At 39.0% G+C, this 20,828-nt stretch overlaps 1 pseudogene; it reads left to right on the plus strand.

The window, feature by feature from the left end:
- The window catches only part of LOC139729765 (uncharacterized), a 119,724-nt pseudogene that overhangs the window by 45,685 nt on the left and 53,211 nt on the right, over window positions 1-20,828 (plus strand).

Here is a 20,828-nt window from a genome sequence, read left to right on the forward strand (position 1 = left end):
ACACACATACACAAATATACATAGTAGTCAACATACAATTGAATTTCTCATTTGCTCAAACTATTGAAAAGCCAGTCTGATTGATTTACAGATTTGAGATGTGTGATAGCCCAATAGCTTGTGGTGTCAATTATATTAAGGGTGTTTGGGAGAAAATGGGAAGCTTAAAATTTAAAGTACATCTACCTCTAAACGCAATAATACTAGCTTTTCCTCTTGGTAACTAATCTGCATTTTGATATCTGCAACAATGATGGTAAAAAGCCTTAATACTTCATGCGAAAATAAGGTGCCTGCCTCAGACACACACAATGAAATAATTCCTTTGGTTATAAATCGAAAGCTTGTCAAGCCCAGACAACTATGAGCCAAGTACAGCTATAACGCCTGAGCAAGCACTTGAGAATGACTGTAAATACTATCCATGAAGGAGACAGCAGTGTCTCGTAGCCGGGGTATATATGATGACAACTCTGTGTGAAATAAATTTTCCAAGAAGACATTGAAAACTTGTTCATAGGTAATGTTTAGACTACAATTGCTTTTCTGAAGATGAAAAAAGAAGGTAAAAGAGCATGTGATCATTATACTGTTTATTTGTCTATCTTTTTCAATCGCTCTCATGAGATTTACATAGGGTAATGGATATGATCTTTTATACAGGTCTTGCTTAATTCCCTAACACACATGTACTTTATAATAAATGAAATAGAATGAAAAGTAAATGTTTGTAGATTTGGCAAATGCTTCAAGTGTCTGACAATGTCACTTTACTGTTCTGATGGTGAAAGAAAAGAGCCAGTCATCTGAAAATGATCCAGAGATTTTACCCATGTTTTAATCTTTATATTGATGGATTAATTGATTGATGGACTGAGTTTTGCTCATGGCTTAGTGTATTAGTCTCTTAGTTCCTCATGAATATATGTTAGTCATATTTAGCACATGTCATATACAGCTCTGTTGAATGTTGTTTTGTCAATAGAAATATAATTTTTTGAATAGTGTCTTTCAGGTTCCACTTCCAGTTTTGGTTCTTGTATTTCTCCTCTTGTACAAATGCTAATCATGACAAAACCAACAGTTTTCCCATCAAAATATAAAGAAGAGTGCACGAAAAACATGTACAATATATGTACATGCATTTCATCATATCTCAAGATAGGTGGAGGAGACCTTTATCGATTTATAAGCAATTTCTCAACTGGGATAGCAACTTGAATATTGTTTGGTGAAAAGGAGCTAGGTGAAATCCCTCCCCCTTAAAAGAATTTGAAATATGGAGAACAAAATAAAAGGGTCATGTATTTTTAAAGTCATTCACTGTATTTCAAAAAACTAATGTGTCGTGGATAAGTTTGTGTAATCTTGAAAAGGTTATCTGGTATCTCGAGATCAAAAATAAGAGTTGGTATACCGACTTTTATTCCAGAAGAATTCAGACAAACTCGGTCTCAGGGCAAACTTGGCCCTATTTCAGACAATTTACTCGCAGTTCGTGATCGCCTTACTGAAAAGACAATCAAAGACGCTTGATAAACAACAAATAACTTCAAAAGACAGCGCGTCTCAGGTGATGTGCGTAAACAAATATGCTTGAGGATCGCGCACTGTCCATTTGTTTTGTACAGGATTAGCGCCCACTTTCCTGTCTTTTCAGTTAAGTGTCTTTGGTATCAACTCGGACCATAACTGTGACGGATTGGGAAAGTTCTGAGACTGCAACTCCGGCGAACCTTTTTAGTTATTATGATTACTCATTTACGTTGTTAACCATTGAATATCTTGTTATTACAGTGTTATTCCACACATTTCTTAGGCATACGTGCACATTTGGGAGTGAAATTTGACAACTTTTGCAGGCATACCAGAACTATGTTTTGGCTTTAACATGACATATATAGTACTGACCACTGTTCTGTGCACTGGAAGCTTGGTGTGGCAAAGCAGTGGCAGAAATAAGGACAGAAATTATTACATTAATGTGTAGGCCTACTGCATGGTATTGCCATGTGTATTTGATAGTGGGAAACTTGGGGGTTAATGTCTGGCTCTATTCAGCTCCAAATGAAAAGACGATGAGTTGATATATACAAAGATATTTTCAACTTGATTTTAGTTTGCAAACACAGGAATCTGAATAGAGCTCTAAAAATACCCTCTTTTTCTATGCATTGCTTGCTTTCCCAGATATAGAAGTCAACATTTGAAAGATTAATGACATTAGACAGTCAGCAGTCTTATCTGTTTGGCTTCTACTATTTACAGGTGTCTTGCTTGTCATGTTTCTTCTATTTCAAGATTTACATTCATCTCTCAGAAATCCTCTCAATAAAGTTTGAGAAATCTGTTAAATTTTGTAACTCCTTTACTTTCACAATCTTGTGAGAGAAGATATTGCATCATACACTTTGAGATCAAGGGTCAGTTGGGCTCAGGAATTGCTGTGAAATTAGTTACGTTCAGACGACAAGCCTTAACCTCGAGGTTAAGCTTGTAGTTAGGGACAGTGTAGACGTACTTGTAGTTAGCTAACCTGGAGGTTAGCTCGATGTTAACAAGCCACAAGATATCTTATGGTTAGCGATCTAACCACAAGTCACGGGGGGGGGGGGGGGGGGGGGGGGGGTCTCACTCGTAGTTAAGCACCGTGTGGACACAAAAATCAACGCACTCAAAGGGGCAGGAGTTTATTCTTGAGATTTCCTAACCTCAAGGTTAAGATTCGTTGTGTGGACGCATGTCTAAGTTAGGGGGCAAGAGCTTAACCTCGAGGTTAGGGCTTGTCGTCTGAATATAACTATTGAAATACTGCCGATTGAATGATAGTCTGATTGTCTCTCTTCAGAAAAAAATAATAAATCTTTTCTGCTTTTCCTATTAGTGTTGGCAAGGAAACCAACTCATCAGCATGACCGGTCAATAGGGCTACATTGTATGTGACTCTTTGTTTTCTTGTATTTCCATTTGATTGAGAAGTGTCAAAAGATTACAAATGAAACTGTGCAAGAAATAGAGCCGCACAATTATTTTGTCTTCAAATGACTCTATATCATGTCACCATACATGGGTGTTCATAATATCTGTTACCCTTTGGAATTATAACTTGTTATGCAAGCAAGCCAACATACAAGAGGAAAAGAAATCAACTCCTTCCAATTGTGCATCTTCACTCTACCCCCATGGTACTAGTCTTTGAATCCTTGTGAGGAAACCAATTGGGATTTCTTCATAATTAGTTAATTTTGCCCCTAATCAAAGTGTGTGGGATGAAGTGAGCTTATCAGCCACTCTCACATTCACTCTGCCATCTTACGTCAGGAAAACAGTGACGTACCACAGACTTAGATTAGAGAGATGATTTTCAGTGGTCACCTCAGTTATTACAAGTGATACAAGAGACTCTAATTATCAGGAAATCCCAGTTGACTTTCCACACAAAGGGATTTGATAATGAAGATTTTTTCCCCCAGGACATCACAGTGGATATCTTTCAATATGCATAATTTTCAGCTAAGAAAGAATAAAGAGATAAAAATGACAACATAATATGTTCATAGGCTGCCTGCGTATACCCATTTAATATGTCAGTGTAGACTTTGCATGAGTGCATAAACAGTCTCATTGCATTCATAAACATAAAGTAGTATTACATTGGCCAGACAACACTCGGACCTAAAATTTAAAAAAAAAAAAAAAACACGAAAATTTCCACGCAAATATTGCGTGTGTCATACATATTATTTCAGCTCAAAATTTCCCTAGAATGCAGCATGTATTTGCTCTATTTTATGTTTCCTTTTATACTTTCTTTTAACGGTATTCATCGGACATGGGCAAAATATGGAAGACGCAAAATGCGAGACTTATCTCGGTACTCACTTGCTATTGTTTCGCCTTTCAATCGTGGTACATGTGTCATGCATATCGTAATCATGAATGTACAGTACGATCTTTGCTGTCATACACAGCAGAGGGTGTCTCGCATATTGACGCATGTCAGACTGGAAGGTTCATTACGAAAAATAAGAAAAACATCAACAAGTGTAGCAGAGGGATCATACGGCAAGACGTACGGTGCGTACGGTAATTACACTCACTGTTGTTTCGCCCGGAGGGATTACCAGTAACATGTTGTCTCTTGTACCATGCTTGTATGCACCTTTTGCAAAAGGCAGCTCGCTATGATTTCAGCACACGCACACAGAGAGCATGCAATGGACTTGCACACACAGCGCGCAACGGGCAAGCGCGCTTCGATCCGATCGCTGTGTGCACGCGAGTCCATTGCAAAAGCCTCTCTCTGCAGCTAGCTAGCTGCTGCCTTTGCCAAAGGCTTGCTATACACTAGCTAGCTAGCTACAGTGTAGCTATGCTAGCTGGCCTCGTGAAATGAAGAGCAAACGAACGACATGGATATGCATGCATGCTTCACACATCGTTCATATTTATGGTGACATAGTGTCGATCCTACTCCGTATTTTACAGCTTTTGTCTATGGCCATATTGATACTAGTACATTGATAAGTTTTACGGTATCGGTAATTTAGTAATGATACCTGTACATCGTGTATTCCAGCTACTAGGTTGGCTGTTGGTAGCTTGGTAGACTGTCATCGGTAGCATACAGCAGCTCTGTTACAGCTGTTGTCCATGGCCAGATTGATACTAAGTATGTTTTATAAAATGGGTTCAAGAATGTAGCCAATAGGAAGCGCTGAAATGAGTCACATGTGCTTTGGTTATTCTAGTCCCATTGCACTGCGTGTTAAATCCTATTGCCGATCGTCTGTGCGCGCGGCGGCTCCTTTGAATTGCATGCATACAGTACGCGCTGTCAATCCTGTAAACAACTTCTAGTTCGGGCTGCCGGCCAACCGGCCTTTCTTCCCTTGTGCATAACACGTGTGGCGTACGTACAACGTATACTCTTATACGTACACTTTGCACAGTACAGTAGACCAAGCGTTGTGGGACCGGACGCGTACATGGAGTCACTTTGAAGGGCAAATCCAACGATTTAGCAGGTTAATTCTCACGCCGTTTTCAGAGTATGTTGTCTAGTAGGCCTCTACGAGGAGTCTATATCAAGTCTTTAAGGTAAAGGGTGCATATTCTATGTAAAATAAGTAAGTTTTCATGCGGGAACTTAAGTGTCCGGAAACCCAACCCCCCATCATACTTATACTGTATGTGCGGGATTTCCGAGTGCGACGTGCGTAAATGTTTGGGACGAACATCTTCGGACGTCTTGACCCACAAAGGTACGTGAAAAACGCTGAAAAATGCCGTTAGTTTTCGAATTTTCGACCCATTTTATAAAACAAATGATGCACAGGATTATTTTGTGGCGTTAGTGGAGGCGGAGCTCACTCTCGGGTATTTACAATGTAGTGCAACATGCACTCGGCTTCGCCTCGTGCATGTTTCACAATTGTAAATACCCTCGAGTGCGCTATACGCCTTCACTAACGCACTCTATCCTGTGCATCATTTGTATATCAACATATTGTTGATTTTCCATTTTGTCTGTTGTTAACCATGCGATAGCGCTGATGTGTAGTGGGAATAGGATAGGAGAGTAGAATTTTCAAGTTTTCATTGAAAAAAAAAGCTGAAAAAAGAAAAAAAAATGGATTGTGTGTATATTTGAAAAAATCTTGACATAGCATTTTGTTTATTGTGTTAGCATAGTTAGCTCAGTGAAAAGATGATGATTTCTGTAGAGAAGAATACCAATTAATGAAAAGAGAGCTAATGTGCTGTCAAAAAAGCAAACTCACTGATCTTAACTTTGCTGTTGTATGTAAACCTTCAACATCTATGACAATCAACGTTGTGTGATGTTCATGGCAAACAAACCCCTAGTAATGGGCTTGCTTCACAACTGAATGTGCAATGCCAATTATTTGCATGAGTTAAAATAACCTGGCTCCTTGTGTACTCTCAAAATGTGTATTTGAATACTGAAAAAGTGGAAATATTTGTGATGTTGAAATTTTCTGAGATTTTACTCAACCAAAAACTAGTGGGAAAATAAAAGTATGCAAGTATTTTTGCTTGCCTTATGTTTCAGTAATTGATGACTTGATTCTGCGGAATTAAAAACATGCGAAACTCTTCTTGTCTGGCGAAGTGCGAAAAATTAGTGGCAAAAAAATCCACTTGTACAGTACTTATTATATGATCCAATTTCAAATAGAAATAAAGGATTATGGCTAATAGACATATCCAACGGGATATGCTGTTAAAGTTCACTCTACCATCTAACGGTACGCTATGATGGCCCCCCCCCCCCCCCAAAAAAAAAAGGGCACCTACCTGCTGCCTGTGCACCGTTAATGCTCAAATGGAGTTTCCTTTCTACAAAAATGTTCCATATCTGTAGAATATTGGCACCAAATATACTCTATTTCATTTTTATTCTACATGTGTGCATATGTTCACAGAAGAATATTATATCTTTTCCTCTTTATCTTTAAAGCTAAAAGCCTATCTTTTGTGTTCAATTCTGTGAAATTTAAAGTGCTTTGTGCATGAGCATGATATCCTCCCCCACCATCTCAATCTGGGAAATATTTGAATATTAAATCATGCATTCATGCTATGAAAAAGGAATGCAACATCAGGAAACAATTAATCTCCTAATGGACTTTTTACCCACTCCCGTGACTGCAATTTTCTCCCCATTCCTTTTGCTGTTGTCCTTAAATCTTATTTCATGTGTGGCAGCTGCTTTTCAATGCAAATAATGTGGTCATTAATGTGTATTTTGCCATTTCTTGTGCACTCTGCTTCTTTCATACGCACTGGGGTTCGACAAATGTTTGCATATATACGTTTGTTGTTTGCTTTTGTAACAGAATGATTTGTCGACTGCACCTCCAGTAAGTTGCGCACATTTTAATGTTGTCTTTGTGTTTAGATAGATGCTTATATACTGTCACTCTGCTTGGCTTTGATTTATTCAGCACCTATACCAGCTGTGGAATGTACCGAATATTGGATGCTGTCAAATTGACGTTTGTTTGTGATTTCTTCTCACTTTTAGCTTGCCTGCACATTTTTCCAAATTTGCTGTCCATTATACAAATCACTCAGGTGCACTACTAGTGCCTTTAAAATGCATTTTATCCAACCAGAATTCTGCAATGCATGCTATAATTATTTGTATAAAGGTTGCTTGTATATGTATATGTATATGCATGTATTTTTATAGAATATGTATATCATTTTTTACTTTCCTTATGAGCCCTATTTCTCTGTATCCTGTCCCATAATGACGCCACACTAAATTTCAAAGTTGATGCTAAATGCTAAATTGTATAGTGTATCTGGTGTATCTGAACAAGCTGGGAAAGCATGTGCACAGTATGCAATATAAAAAAACAAAATAAAAACTGGCTAGTCACTAAAATTTATGCATATATATATACACCCATATACCCTGTAAAGTAACAATCAGAATTTAGCCTTACATTCTTGTCCTCTATAACAAGATTCTCATTTCTTTCAAATTATGTAACTTATAGTTTTATGTACAATCAAATGTACCCCCCAGGAAAAAAAAAAAAAAATAGGTACGGTACCTAAATATGTATGCATTAGATCTAGTGTTTTTCTTTCTAAAAGGTATGAACCATGGATTTAACTTCATAGAATAAGATAGTTGTAGCAAAGGACATACTGAAGACAAGTTTTTGACGCACATTTTCATTGAAATTCATTCAGATAGTCCTACATTAATATGCAACGTATACAGTGTATCCATTTGTCCATTACCTACGTGGACTGTACAGTGTGTATACAACTGTAGTCGTGATCATATGAAACAAGTGTGAAGTTACTTCAGAATGGTCTAAAAGAATGTAATGCACCCATTAGACTGACTGCTATTAAAGAGGATATGAATATGTATACATGAATACAGTCAAACCTGTCGTATGTGGACTGACACATTTTTGTCAGTTCACATATCGTACTTTCACCATTTAGTCTAGAAATGGTTTAAAACACAGTGTTCAATAAAATTAACACACACAAAAAAAAAACAACCCCAACAGATTCTTAATGAACATGTATTATTTGACCTTGAAATGTTAGTACAGTAAATATTTGTCAGTCTAGTGTTACTATGTTTGTCCCCAAATTTTCATTTTGCCATAAATGCTAATATTAGGGCAAAGATATATCTCATTAAAGTGCTCTAAAAGGTCATATTGTATTGGGGGTAATTGCAAGTTGGAAACAAAAATTATCTCAGCATTTCCGAAATGTCCCCTTTTATCTTGGAAATACCCAAATGAGCACACATCCAAATCTTCCATACATTGTATGTGGACACGTTCATCACACGTATGCAGCAAAATCAAATGGCTGCCAACATGTTTATGGTGGCCACCAGTCTATTAAGACCTCCTTTTCTGCTTCTCTTGAGTGCCTATTTGGTGAGAGACAGATTTGACTGTGCATAACTATTTTTATTCATAAATTATGCATTTACTTGCACAAACAACCTTTTGGAGCAGTACTTCCTTGCCCAAAAACAGAGGAGCAATATTAAAGACAAGTTTGCAATTTGTGGCCCAAGTTATACTGCCAGCATGCAATGTATGTACCGGTACCAAGGTATGTACCTTTTATCCCTGAGTCAAAACACAGAGTGGTACTAAACTTGGTACATAATCTGATGACATTAAAATTTTTGTGTGATATTTTTTCATCTCTGGTCATAATTGCCTGAGGTATAATATCTTATGACATGCACATATATATATATATAGTTTGATATTCATATGTAATAGTTTTGCATGCAATTTCCTGAGAATGTTACTTCTGATAAGTGTAATGTACTGCATATTATGACTTTATACTCTTGTCTCGTGATGGTATACCAGCAATATATCATAATTATATTCTTGCTGTATGCATGTTTGATAGTCCCTGTTTGTGAATTATTTGTGTAGACTTTATCATGACCATTCATACAATATTCTGTAGAGCTTTGGGCTATCTGCACAGTATGTACAGTATGCGTTTTTTTTTTTCCTCTCTTTTTTTCCCTTTATTTGTTATTATTTTTTTTTACATGCCAAATTTGCTCTGTCAACTTGTCCATTCTTGAAAACCTGCATGAATCTCTTAGCATTTTGTTGCAGTATACATGTAGGTGAAGTGTGTTGCACATTGCGTATACACGTGCACTAAAGTGACCATGCATCACAAACTCAATAAAAGTAGCATAGATTTACATCCATTCAGTGTCTGAAAGAAATTGTTTGTTTTCGGTCCTAAAGAGTACATATACGCTAAATTTCAGAAAAAAAAAAATGCACTGATCTTCCTTAGCACTGGTTGTAGACTTTCAAGTCCACATATGTACATGTTTGTCCCTTGCCTCACAGAGCGAATCTGCATGCATCAAGAAGACTCTTTTCTTCTATTTGTATACACAACTTTCTAGATAGTGATTTTTGTTTTATAAAGTCTCTTATATTTCACTGGGTTTGCGACATTCATATTCAGTAATTTGACAGCTATAGAATTTCATCTGTCAGAATCTGACCTGAACAAAAGATGTTGTAACATCACGTTTGTCATTGTGATGTCCAAAGTCACTCATGGACATACATAATTCTTAATGGGGACCTGACAATTTTCAGACTTTATGGTGCTCAAATAAAAGTGTAACCTAGTTGGTGGAATAATGAAACTAGGTGATTTCACCATATCCAGCAAGAACCAATCAGCTTGCAGGATTTTTTAGATGTTACCATGGTAACTGTAAATCACAAGTCAGTGACATAAATTATGTGAGCCCCATATTCAACATGGCCTTGATTGATTATGTAGAATGACAGAGTGTGTACATTCTGTGCTGACAGCCCGTTAGACTTAACAACTCTATCTGTCAAGGGGGAAAGGGTTAGCTCTTAATGCAGAGCCATCCATGGGAAATCTATATACCTTGGTTTTTAAGGCACATAGTCCCGGTAGTGTAGAGGGCGCCGTTGATGATACTGCCGATCACTGTTAGCATTGATACGAAGATTGCTGAAGTTGAGCTGTCATCAAGAGTAAAGCGCGTAGGTGTTGCTAACGTTGCCTTCGTTGTCTACTCTGTGCATCACACAGTCTGTTGTAATGCCAGGGTGCGTGCAAGGTATGTACTTCTTATTATGACATCACAAAAGAAGTTTGCCAAAGCTGTCATCCCCCTCAGCCGAATCATGAGCCGAACTGTGATCGGACCACTGACTACAGTGGATCGGACTTCTTCGGACTCAGGGGAAATGGGCCAAAGCGTAAGCGCTAAAGAGGAGTCAATAGCGTAGGTCTGTATAGGAAACGTGCGCCATGCGCCCACATACGCATTCGACTAAACCACCGGGACCATGTGCCTTTAAGACAACCAGCTTTCAAAGGCATGCATTGCCTTTAAAGCAGGGGCTTCTTTGCATACCTCTCACCCATGAATCCAACCCGTAGGTCATTAGGAGGGACGACACGATACAGAAACTCCGTTCGGATGTTCTCAAGTTGCAGGAAAGATATGAAAACACGCTCACAGAGGTACGTGTAAAATGAAAGTGCGGCTCGCCACTCCTGTTGCAAACTGCCTTCTTTGCAGAGCCTGTGTCAAATTTGAGTCTTGCAATGCACTGAAAATGTTCAGCACAGAGCCTCAACGTTCAAGCACATTTTGTGCAGCTATGTCATGAAATGTTTGTGTTTGTACACTCTCACCTTGACAGCGTTTCTATTGTTTCTTCCTTGAAAGCATTTTTTTGTGCATTGCATAAGTTGCATGTTTGTGCTGTTGTGACTGTCAGACTCCAACTCCTTATGCTGTCTCAAGCTCTTTGGTTATCTCTTCAAGAGACACAATGTCTCATACTTTCAATTTTTGTTTTGTTTTGTTTTGTGCATGATTTAATGACTGCATTTGAAGGTGATGGAAAAGTGACACTGTAACCTCATTATGTGCCTTTTGTAATCTGATTTCAAAAGGCAAAAGACGATGTCAATGACTTCTTCCATTTAATGATGTCATTCTCCACTAGGAATTCAGTAAGACATTGCTCAGATTGTTACTGTTGGACATGTGTTTGTCATTGTATGTATCCAGTGTATATCATCTGGTATCAGATATTCATGTCATAATGTCATCAGTAATAGATCATGTCACTGTAAAAGTCATCTCTTCCTGTAATAGTTGATCATTCAATTCATACTAACTCCCAAAACGTGAAATGTGCCCATGGCATGATTTCCATCCATTAATGATACACCCTGTTATAAAAAAGAACAAATATGATATTATATAGCAGTAGTGCATCTGAAGGCATTTCTATATTGACATAGAGAAATCATTTTAGAAATGTTTATGAAATGCAATATATTTGCCTCTGCTCTAGAGGCACTGTTATAGTGTGATTCTTGAATTGGATTTGCATTTTGTAATGAAGCCATTCACTGCTTACTTTGCATCACTGCTTTCCTTTCTCCTGGCTGGTGACCCAGATGGAGAGAAATGAGAGGAAGGTGCAAAGGTTAGAAGACCAGCTTCAGCTGAAGACTGAAGAGGTAAGTGGCAAAGTAGAAGGCTTATTCTGAAGTCAAGATACACTTGTACTTTACTCTTAATTACTTGATGAAACCCCTTATGATTGACTGTGAATTTTTAATCTATGTCAGTAGCTTTTCATCAGTTACTTTTGGAACTTGGTCTTTAATCCTAGGGTATTAAGTGTAGATGAGCCAAATTTATTAAAGATGAACTGATGTGAATGCTTCCTCAAAATAGATATCTTTGTACATCACATGGAAAGACAGGATTTTGTGATTAATTTTCACTGATCTTCAATTTCAGTTCTGATTTGGACAAAATTCACAGAAGTAGTACACGATGGTCAGAATTTTGCGCAAAGGAGAGAATTCTCTGTACATCAAAGAAGACAGAACTCAAATTTGTTATTTTACTAATTTTAAACCTATATGTACAGTGAATTCTGATTTCGTGATTGTATGAGTTTGAAATTACATTAATCTGCTACTTTGTTCTATTCATATGTGTGCATGTTGAGATATTTTGATGAGAAGTTGTGAGCAATTCATCGGATGCTGCCAGTCATGATTGTAATGAGCCGTGAATAATCATAATCATAACAAAGAAGTGTGTGCCAATCATGAATTACCTGGAAATCGCTCAGTTTGCTCTGTCATATTGTCAAGACTAACACTAGGGGTATAACAATTACTCAGATGGCAAGCTTCTCTAATGCTTTAAAAAGTCTTGTTATGTTATTTTGATCAAAGTACGTATATACTCTGGTGAGACACATGCAGAAATGTTTGACGGTTGGAGCTTTCCGCTTTGTTGTATTTTTTAGCTGAAGCAGCGCGACAGCAAGATCGAGCTGCTGACCACCGACCTGACGTCCAGCCGCAAGGAGGTGCACCAGCTGGGCCTCACCTCCAAGGAGCTGGAGAGTGAGCTGCAGGCCAACCGGCAGAAGCACGGCGACATGGGGGTGGAGATGGAGAACCTCAAGGCTGCCCTGGAGATGGCCAAGACCTCGTCCAAAGACGCCAAGGACGCCCTCACGGTCGAAGTAAGCTTAATGGATGCAACTTCATATGGGGGCAAGGGCGAACTGGGAGACAGATTGAATAAACTTTATGCGCATGTCTGTTTGCAAATTCATATGTACATCTGAGGCTGCAGCGTTGATCAAGTGCAGAGGGGAATCACATCTACATCTTCAGGCAACTAGATGATTGCTGGTAGTGCAATTTCACACCATGGTCACGTTGAGTCTATCAGAGACTCCAACTATCCCACTTTTGGCAGATCATCTCTAGCTTTGAGACCATTTTCTCAAAATCTCCTGCTTTTCCACTTCTGTTTGAATTTCTCTAGCTCTACCTGTATGTCTCCTGCTTAAAGTTTAACTTTCTCTCACCCAATGTTAGTTTTGTCATATTAGTGAAATAATATGGTGAAGAAAGTACCAGAGAACATCATTATATAACCTTAGAGCTTCCTGGACCCACTTGCCTGGTTGCAAAAGGATGTCGCTCTGCAAGCTAGTGATGTATGCTGTATACATAAATAAGTGTGTTATGTATACATAAATATAGTGTGTTATGTTTGCACAATCAGTCTCCAGTTTGCTTGATGCACCTCAAAACAAACTAAAAGTCCAGACCATATTCTGGGACTGCAAGAATGTTTTTTCTGTTAACTCAGGAGATGCCTGGGGCTTAATCTTAAGCCTCTGCTTTCTTTAATGGACAAACAGCAATGTAGCATGTTTCATAATTCAGAAAGAGTGAGCTTTCAGCCTATGAACAGCTCCTCACAATCTGCTCCATTTCATATTTTGTTCTAATTACTTGCTATATTATCTTGGCCATGGCTTCAAAACTACACCTATGTTCTTGGCAAGGCATTTGGATCACGCTAGACTCATGATGCGATTTCTAAGGATGTACCTGTCATGTCTGTGGACTTCATAGTTTTGCCATACCATGAGTCTACTTGGGTCAAGCACAGCCATGTTACAGCTTCTTCATGGGCATACTCATTGCTGATTACTTACGCCTGAATGAACTAGCTTGGAATCCTATTGTGACCATCCACTGAAGCAGTTACTAAGTACTGAGACAATGGAGTCAATCAAGTATTCAAGCCTTGTTCTGCTCCTGGGCATGTACCTGCTGAATGGCTGTACAGTTGTACTTCAGAATGCTGGTCTCAACAGAGACAATCTCAGTACACTCTTACACCGGTGAAGTAGACACATTCTCAGGCAGTGGAACTTAAAGTAAACTCTGTGGAGGTCAGATTCACTACTCTCCAAGTCTGATGCTTGCTGTCGAATCTCCATTCTTCGTGATGGCGACATCAATCCTAACCCTGGACCTGTTGAGGACTTGTGCAGAGGTCAAGGCACGCAAACTAAAGACATCAGAGAGCATTCTACATGTATGTATCCCAGGCAGGAGCTGTATGATATCAGCCTCAAAGAGACATGTCATCAGTGGCTTCCCCTTACATTATGGAGAACTCTCACCTCTCTTGGAATCTTGTACAAAAAGAAAACGAGACGTGGGAAAAAGTGGAAAGCAGCAACACCCATTACTCAATCTTCTGTCATACCTGTGGTGTCTGAAGAGAGCAGCATTTCAACTGCACAATCTAGGCCAATACCATATTTGCCATGCTGCCACAAGGTAAAACCACCTCCAGCATCCATGATGCCCTCAACTTGCACGTCAGCCCAAAACCCCCCTCACTTTGGCTTGTGGAATGCACGGTCGCTAAACAACAAAGTGGACATGTTCTGTGATGTGGTGATGGAGAGAAAACTTGATGTTATTGTCGTCACAGAAACATGAATGTCAGGGGATCATCGAGATGACCACATCATTGCAGAAATACTGAGTGCACTACCAGATTATAGGCTGCACCATGTGCCAAGAACAACCTGGTAAGGAGGTGGCCTTGGTATATGCCTCCGTAAGTCCTTCAAAAATGATTTCAACAAATCCAAAGTATATGAGTCTTTTGATATTATGGATTTGACATTTACCTGTCCTTTAGAGTGTTCATCTGTGCGTCTGGTAATGATTTATAGGCCGCAAATGACAGCAAACAGATGCTCCACAATTACTAATTTTTTTTCATGAGTTTTCAACACTCCTTGAAGAGCTGGCTACTTACCCTGGTTACGTTATGGTATGTGGAGATTTTAACATTCATGTTGATGACATCACGAGTCGCAGCACTATACTTTTTTATGATCTTGCTACGTCATTCAACCTCAACCAACTTGTTAAATCTCCAACCCATGATGTAGGCCACACATTGGATCTGATCCTGATTTGTGCTTTGGATGATTTTGTTGTGGATGACAGTGTCACCATCTCCAATCCCTTGCCTTCAGATCATGCTTTGGTTGAATGTAGGCTGAATATTTCCAGGCCTCCAGCAGGGAAGATTGTCATAAAGATGCGCAAGCTTCTTGACATAGATTTGGAGGCATTTCGCTGCATTATTATTATTATTATTATTGTAAAAAAAATTACAGCATTTTCAGGTTTCACATGTAATGTAGTTTTGCAGCCACATATGGTAAATCAGAAGAGCTAGTGATTTCATGATGTGGAATTGCTCATGGAAGGTGCATTGACCCCATTGAGAAAGCTATCTTTAAAGGAAAATCTTAAATAGACTTGCGAGTGAAGCAGCCACATGTGTGAGGTGCTTTAGTGCCTTGACCAATCCAAATGATACTTAGTAGTTCGTATTACTACCTAGCATACTGTTTCGTTTACTCTCATAATAAATGTAATTATCTTCAAGCAATCAAAGGGAAGCAGTCCTGAGATTTTCACTGTAATGATAATTAAGAAGAGTAAAAATAATAACCTTTCACCAGCTTATACGCGTGGAAATGAAAAATTGTCTCCGTATGCGATTTTTGAAAAATAATTCCTGCAAGCGATCGTGTAAGAGCCGGCAAAAAGATGGTACGTCATGCATGCCCTACTCACCAAGTTGACAGCCGTGCCTTTAAAAACCAATATAAGTGTTGAAATGATGAGTTGCAATTTTATCATGTAATGTGAAAGTTTGTGGTTTTATTATTTCAAACAATATTTCAAGCTTAGATATATATAATTCAAGAAAAATTAATATTGTTAACATAAATTTATATGTATTTTTAAACCAAATATACCGTGAACTTGACATCAAATAGGCACGGTCCTTTTCTAGCTTCCGTCCGTGTTGCATACTTCTTAGCGTAGAAACCACTCTCGTGCGCGAATTCTTACCATACGAATGTACACAGTACTCCGTCTAGCTGATTTTGCCGAAGATAACCTGTGAATGAGAGAGTCAAATTCTTCAAAGAAAATATTGTTTGTATCTCAATATTTCTGTAAGTAGTCAGATATCGCCTTTCCTCGAAAAAAAAACTATGACGTGAGCTGGGAAGGGTAAACACAGGGGGTCGTAGGGATATGATTTCGCTCCACTTTGCCGTGCATGTCCAGTCGGCACTGGCAGCAGCAACTAGCTCAGTGGCACTGTACTGCAGTCCAACCCCGGCTGCAGCCCCACGGTACATAAAACATAGCTAGCCACTTTTCTTACCTCTCTACGCTTTTTTCCCTCGGTTCTCTTCGAAGTCGATGCTTGAGGTGTTTCTGTTTTATAACTCATGTGAGCAAATGGTCGGGATTGCATCTGGCTTCAGGAGTTTTTCGGTTTATAACCGAGGGCCACAGCCTGCCGGTCTACGTAAAAACATCGCTTCTCAAATGGTCCACGCACAGGTACCGTAGGTCACAACACGATACAGAGATTTTGTAGGCCCTAAGTTTCTTATGTTCGGCATCGTTGTACCGAGATTTCCCAGCTATACAGCTCACCTTTCACGATACTTTTGTGGGTATGGGACGGAAAAAAGGATTTTCCTGGGAAATTTTCTGCACAATTCGAGCAAAACTACTGATGTAAGATAGCCTGACCAGACAACGCTGAATGCGGTCGCCCCTATAGTGTACTAGCAGGCCTGTAGCTGTGTAGAACCGTTTCTAATCTGTACGTACTAGAACATGCATGAGCGGCGACAGGGCTGCAGCTGCGCTTGTGATAGACTGGAAAAGTGTGAAGGGCAAACCGCGTACGGGGTATCTACCGTAGATCTAGTTGTACCATCCACACCGTGTACTGTGCGAATATACAATACACACACACACACACACACACACACACACACACACACAACGTAGAAACAATGTCAAATACTACTAGTAGTAGCCACCGACGTCTTCATGCATCCGGGTAACTAGGGAGCGTACGGATAACGACCAGAACACGGCTGGGAAGAGTTGTGCCTCGGTGACGTCTGACTCTCCGCCAGGACTTGCTCATTAGCATATTCACCATGCAGATTCACACTTTTTCAACCAAAATTTACGAGCTTATTTGGTGATTTGAAAGTTTGTTTTCGGTGAAAGTAGTTCATTGGAGGTACCAACAACAACATATTTTTTAAAATTTCGTGAGGACTGCTTCCTTTTAATGCGCTAATGTGCTCCTTTTGAACTTGATTTATATAAGAGCACATTAGTAAAGCATGAACTTGAATTTAATCATGTCATCTTATTTGAATGAAATTAAGTCACAGAAACGCAAATGAGCAATCATCAATAATTGTGATATGTAAGTGTACTTTCAGTATCTGGTTAGGTTGTTTTCTGCATCATTTAAAAACCTCTTTATTAACTTCATGTATATATGCCCCATTGTTCGGTTCCCTTCAATTCGTCACAATTTAGGTTACAGTGTGACACCATGCATCCCCAAGCTTAAAGTTTGTTTGTATTTTCATTTGTGTACCATGGTTCCCTTTGATTGGTCACTTGTTTAGGTTGCCGAGCGACATGATGCTATCCTCAAGCTCAAGAGTGACCTTTCAGACCTGGAGGTCAAACACAGAGACAGCATGATCCAAATGCAGCACAGGGGTGAGGTTATCACTCAGCTGAGGGAAGAGGTGGCACGTTTAAAAAGCCTGGTAAGAAACCCAGAGGTGCAAGAAATGTGATGGGCATGTATATGTGCATTGTTGAGGTGCAAGGAGCTACATGTATCTTTGTTATTTCAAAATGAAGGAAAAGAAATACTAGTAGATGTGGCACTTTGTAGTTGCAACTAACCATCCTTACATGAAGAGGAAGAAAAGAAAGCAGTGATTTCTTGCAGAAAACAAGGGCACTGAAATATTAGGAATGCAACATTGTTTTTTTTCACATTCACAAGTTATTATTTTTTTTCCATGTATGATTGCTTATATTGAATAGTCAAATCCTGTGGTAAGAGCTTTTGTATAGTTTGACACTGTCTCTGATGTCAAATTTATTGCTGGTCAATGAAATGGTCTTTAATAGCTATTTCATGCAGCCCCATTGATGCTATTTTGGGTATGTCTTTGTTTATGCTGATATGATTAGAGTTAAAATTGTATTGCAGTCAGTTCTCACTGTAACAAATCAGATTTATCAGCATATTTTACTGTAGTGAGCGTTCATAAACTTGTGAGTGCGCATGGAATATTAAACTGAGGCAGGCAAGGGTAATTTCATGAGATTTGTGTAAGTGCAAAAATCATTAGTTTTTAATGTCAGTGGAACATTATGGCTCCAAAAACATTGCGCACAGGTAGAAATCTTATATCCTGGTCATCATTAGTGTGGTTATGTAATGACTTACATTGTATGTTCATGTTACAGCTGGAGGAGAGAGGTCAGAAGCTGAAGCGGGTCAATGAGCAGAGGTCACGCGCTGAGCAGCAGAGGGATTCATTACAGGACATGGTGAGCACAATACATGTATTACACTTTATGCACAGATGCAAACTGTTCCTTTTTCTTTTCTTTTTTTTTTTTGGCTCTATTTTGTGTTGTATTTTGCCAAAAAACACTGCAGGTCTCTTGGGAAATGATGTTTTTGTTACAACACATGTCTATTGCAGAAAGGTAAAAATACTGTTTTTCTACAAAAAATATGCATTTTCAGCTGTCACACTACTGCATTGGTGTTTTCAAGGTTGGCATCTCTGTTTATTAGCATTTCTCGCAATTATGCACATTCTGAGAAATTATTACACATGCGTGTGGTATCTTTTCTCATACATTTTTAAGGTATAGACTGTAAGCAATGTGCAATACAAGAACTGATTGATGGACTATGTTAAATTTTGCAACAGAAATATATGCTGCAGGCCTCAGACAAACTCACCAGTGAGCCAGTGAGGCATTCTTGTATCTGATTTTATTGCATGAAAAGTTGTGTATTATGATTTGCAATGCCCCCCCCCCCAAAAAAAAAAAAAAAAAAAAAAAATCACCAAACAAAATTAAAACAATGAACAAATTAATAACAACAACAGTGACTTAGATCCATGCTTAGCACCTACATCAGAATCAGTCACTTACAGTCACTGGTATCTTTTTGTGCAATGAGAACACAATTATTGGTTTTCTTACTGAGGTGGATGCATATGGTTGTTTTACTGACTTGTATGTGCCTGGTACAATTGTGTCGCTTTTATTGTGTGTGCTTGAAGAGTAAGCCAAAGTGTCTCCATGTTCCCCTCCCTCTCTTTCCCACCCCTCCTCCCCATCCCCTTCTCCCCTCCCCCCCCCCCCTAAAAAAGATAAACCAGCTGAATGCCAGCCGAGAGTCAGAGCGTGGTGAGGTGGCTCGCAGCCTGACTGAGCTGGGCGACCAGCAGCAGAGGCTTCAGGAGCTGAAGACAGAACTCTCCAACCTGCAGGAAAGACTATCACAGAGCCAGATGCAGGTCAGGGCAGGCTGTGCACACACACACACACACACACACACACACACACACATACACACACACACACACACACACACACACACACACACACACACACACACACACACACACACACACACACACATACGAGCCAAGCCTTTATACAGAGCACTTCACTCACAATTGCATCTAACCATGACAGCACCTAAGTCAACCAAGAATCAATAATAGACATTCAATTTGCTGCCATGGTAACACCTGCAAGTATTGTTAGCATAGAATAATGGCAAACCACTGTATGAAAGTGGCCCTAGAGCCAGAACACACACTGAGTAACAGACTACTGCTTGGATTTTGAGTCACTACCTGTGATAAAAAGTCACACTTCAAAGCACTGTGGTAGATGGCAGTGCAGTACATATATTACTCAAAATTTGACTTTTATTTCTGCCTGTGTTGGAAAGCAAATGAAATTATTACTGTGCAGCATTCTTTTTTGAGGGCTTTTTCTTTTGTTCTTTGCTTAGTTTCTTTGCTTTGCTTTGCATGATTTTTTTGTCTGAGTTTACAAAGCCATGTGGTTGTACAAGAAACGAAAGAGGGGAAGAGAAAGAGAGTGGGAGGGGAAGTAGATCAAGGTAAGAGCCATTTGTGCACATGCTTGCTGATCATTGCTGCTCAAAACTTGCATGTTTATTGCTATTTACAATCTTTCTTGGCCTTGATGGAGTTTGTAAAAGTTTGGGCAACATTCAATCCATTTAGGCATACCTGTTTATTAACTTGTTGAAGACTAGTCCGGAGCATACTCAGGCAGGTGTCTATGGGAAATGCGTCTAAGAGCAGAATCAGCTAGTCTTCAAGAGGTTAATGAAATTTATATGGACGAAATTGAGAAGTTCATATTTTCTCTAATTTGTCCATGCAGTTAAGTATTAGATGTTAGTTTTTAACTGGGCAACAAAATATCACATGAACATAGTGTGCTTTTCCCAACATTCCGTCGTGCACTAACTATTTCTAAGTCTTAAAGTGTTTAGAGCCTAAAAAGATGTGATCTCAGAATTATTATGTTTAAAAGTAGCAAACTTATAACTACAAAGGCAGACAGGTCTTGGGTATATCATAAGAAGAGTTCAGTGGCAGTATCTGTGAAAGCTGAAACCTGCTTTGGCTACCTACAGTATACCAGACCTCCCAACCATTCTGAATTTTGAGGAAAGACTCTTAATTTTGACCATTCCCAGCTTTTGTTTCAAGAGGATTTTCTTATTTGGCTTGATAATTTGACTACACACTCTTATGGGAACTGCTCTTTCTTTCCTACTTTTGAGCCAAATCATATATCCTTTTTTCAGTGCGAAAGAATGGGAGATTTGCATTGGTCATTGGTAAATCATCAAAAGAATAGTGCAATGCCAGTATCTGTGAAATCCCAAACCTGCTTAAATTGCTACCAGTACCATA

Source organism: Diadema antillarum, unplaced genomic scaffold (genome assembly GCF_040938485.1).
Source record: "Diadema antillarum isolate AM-2024a unplaced genomic scaffold, OU_Dant_1.0 seq00000263_RagTag, whole genome shotgun sequence".
Lineage (NCBI taxonomy): Eukaryota > Metazoa > Echinodermata > Echinoidea > Diadematoida > Diadematidae > Diadema > Diadema antillarum.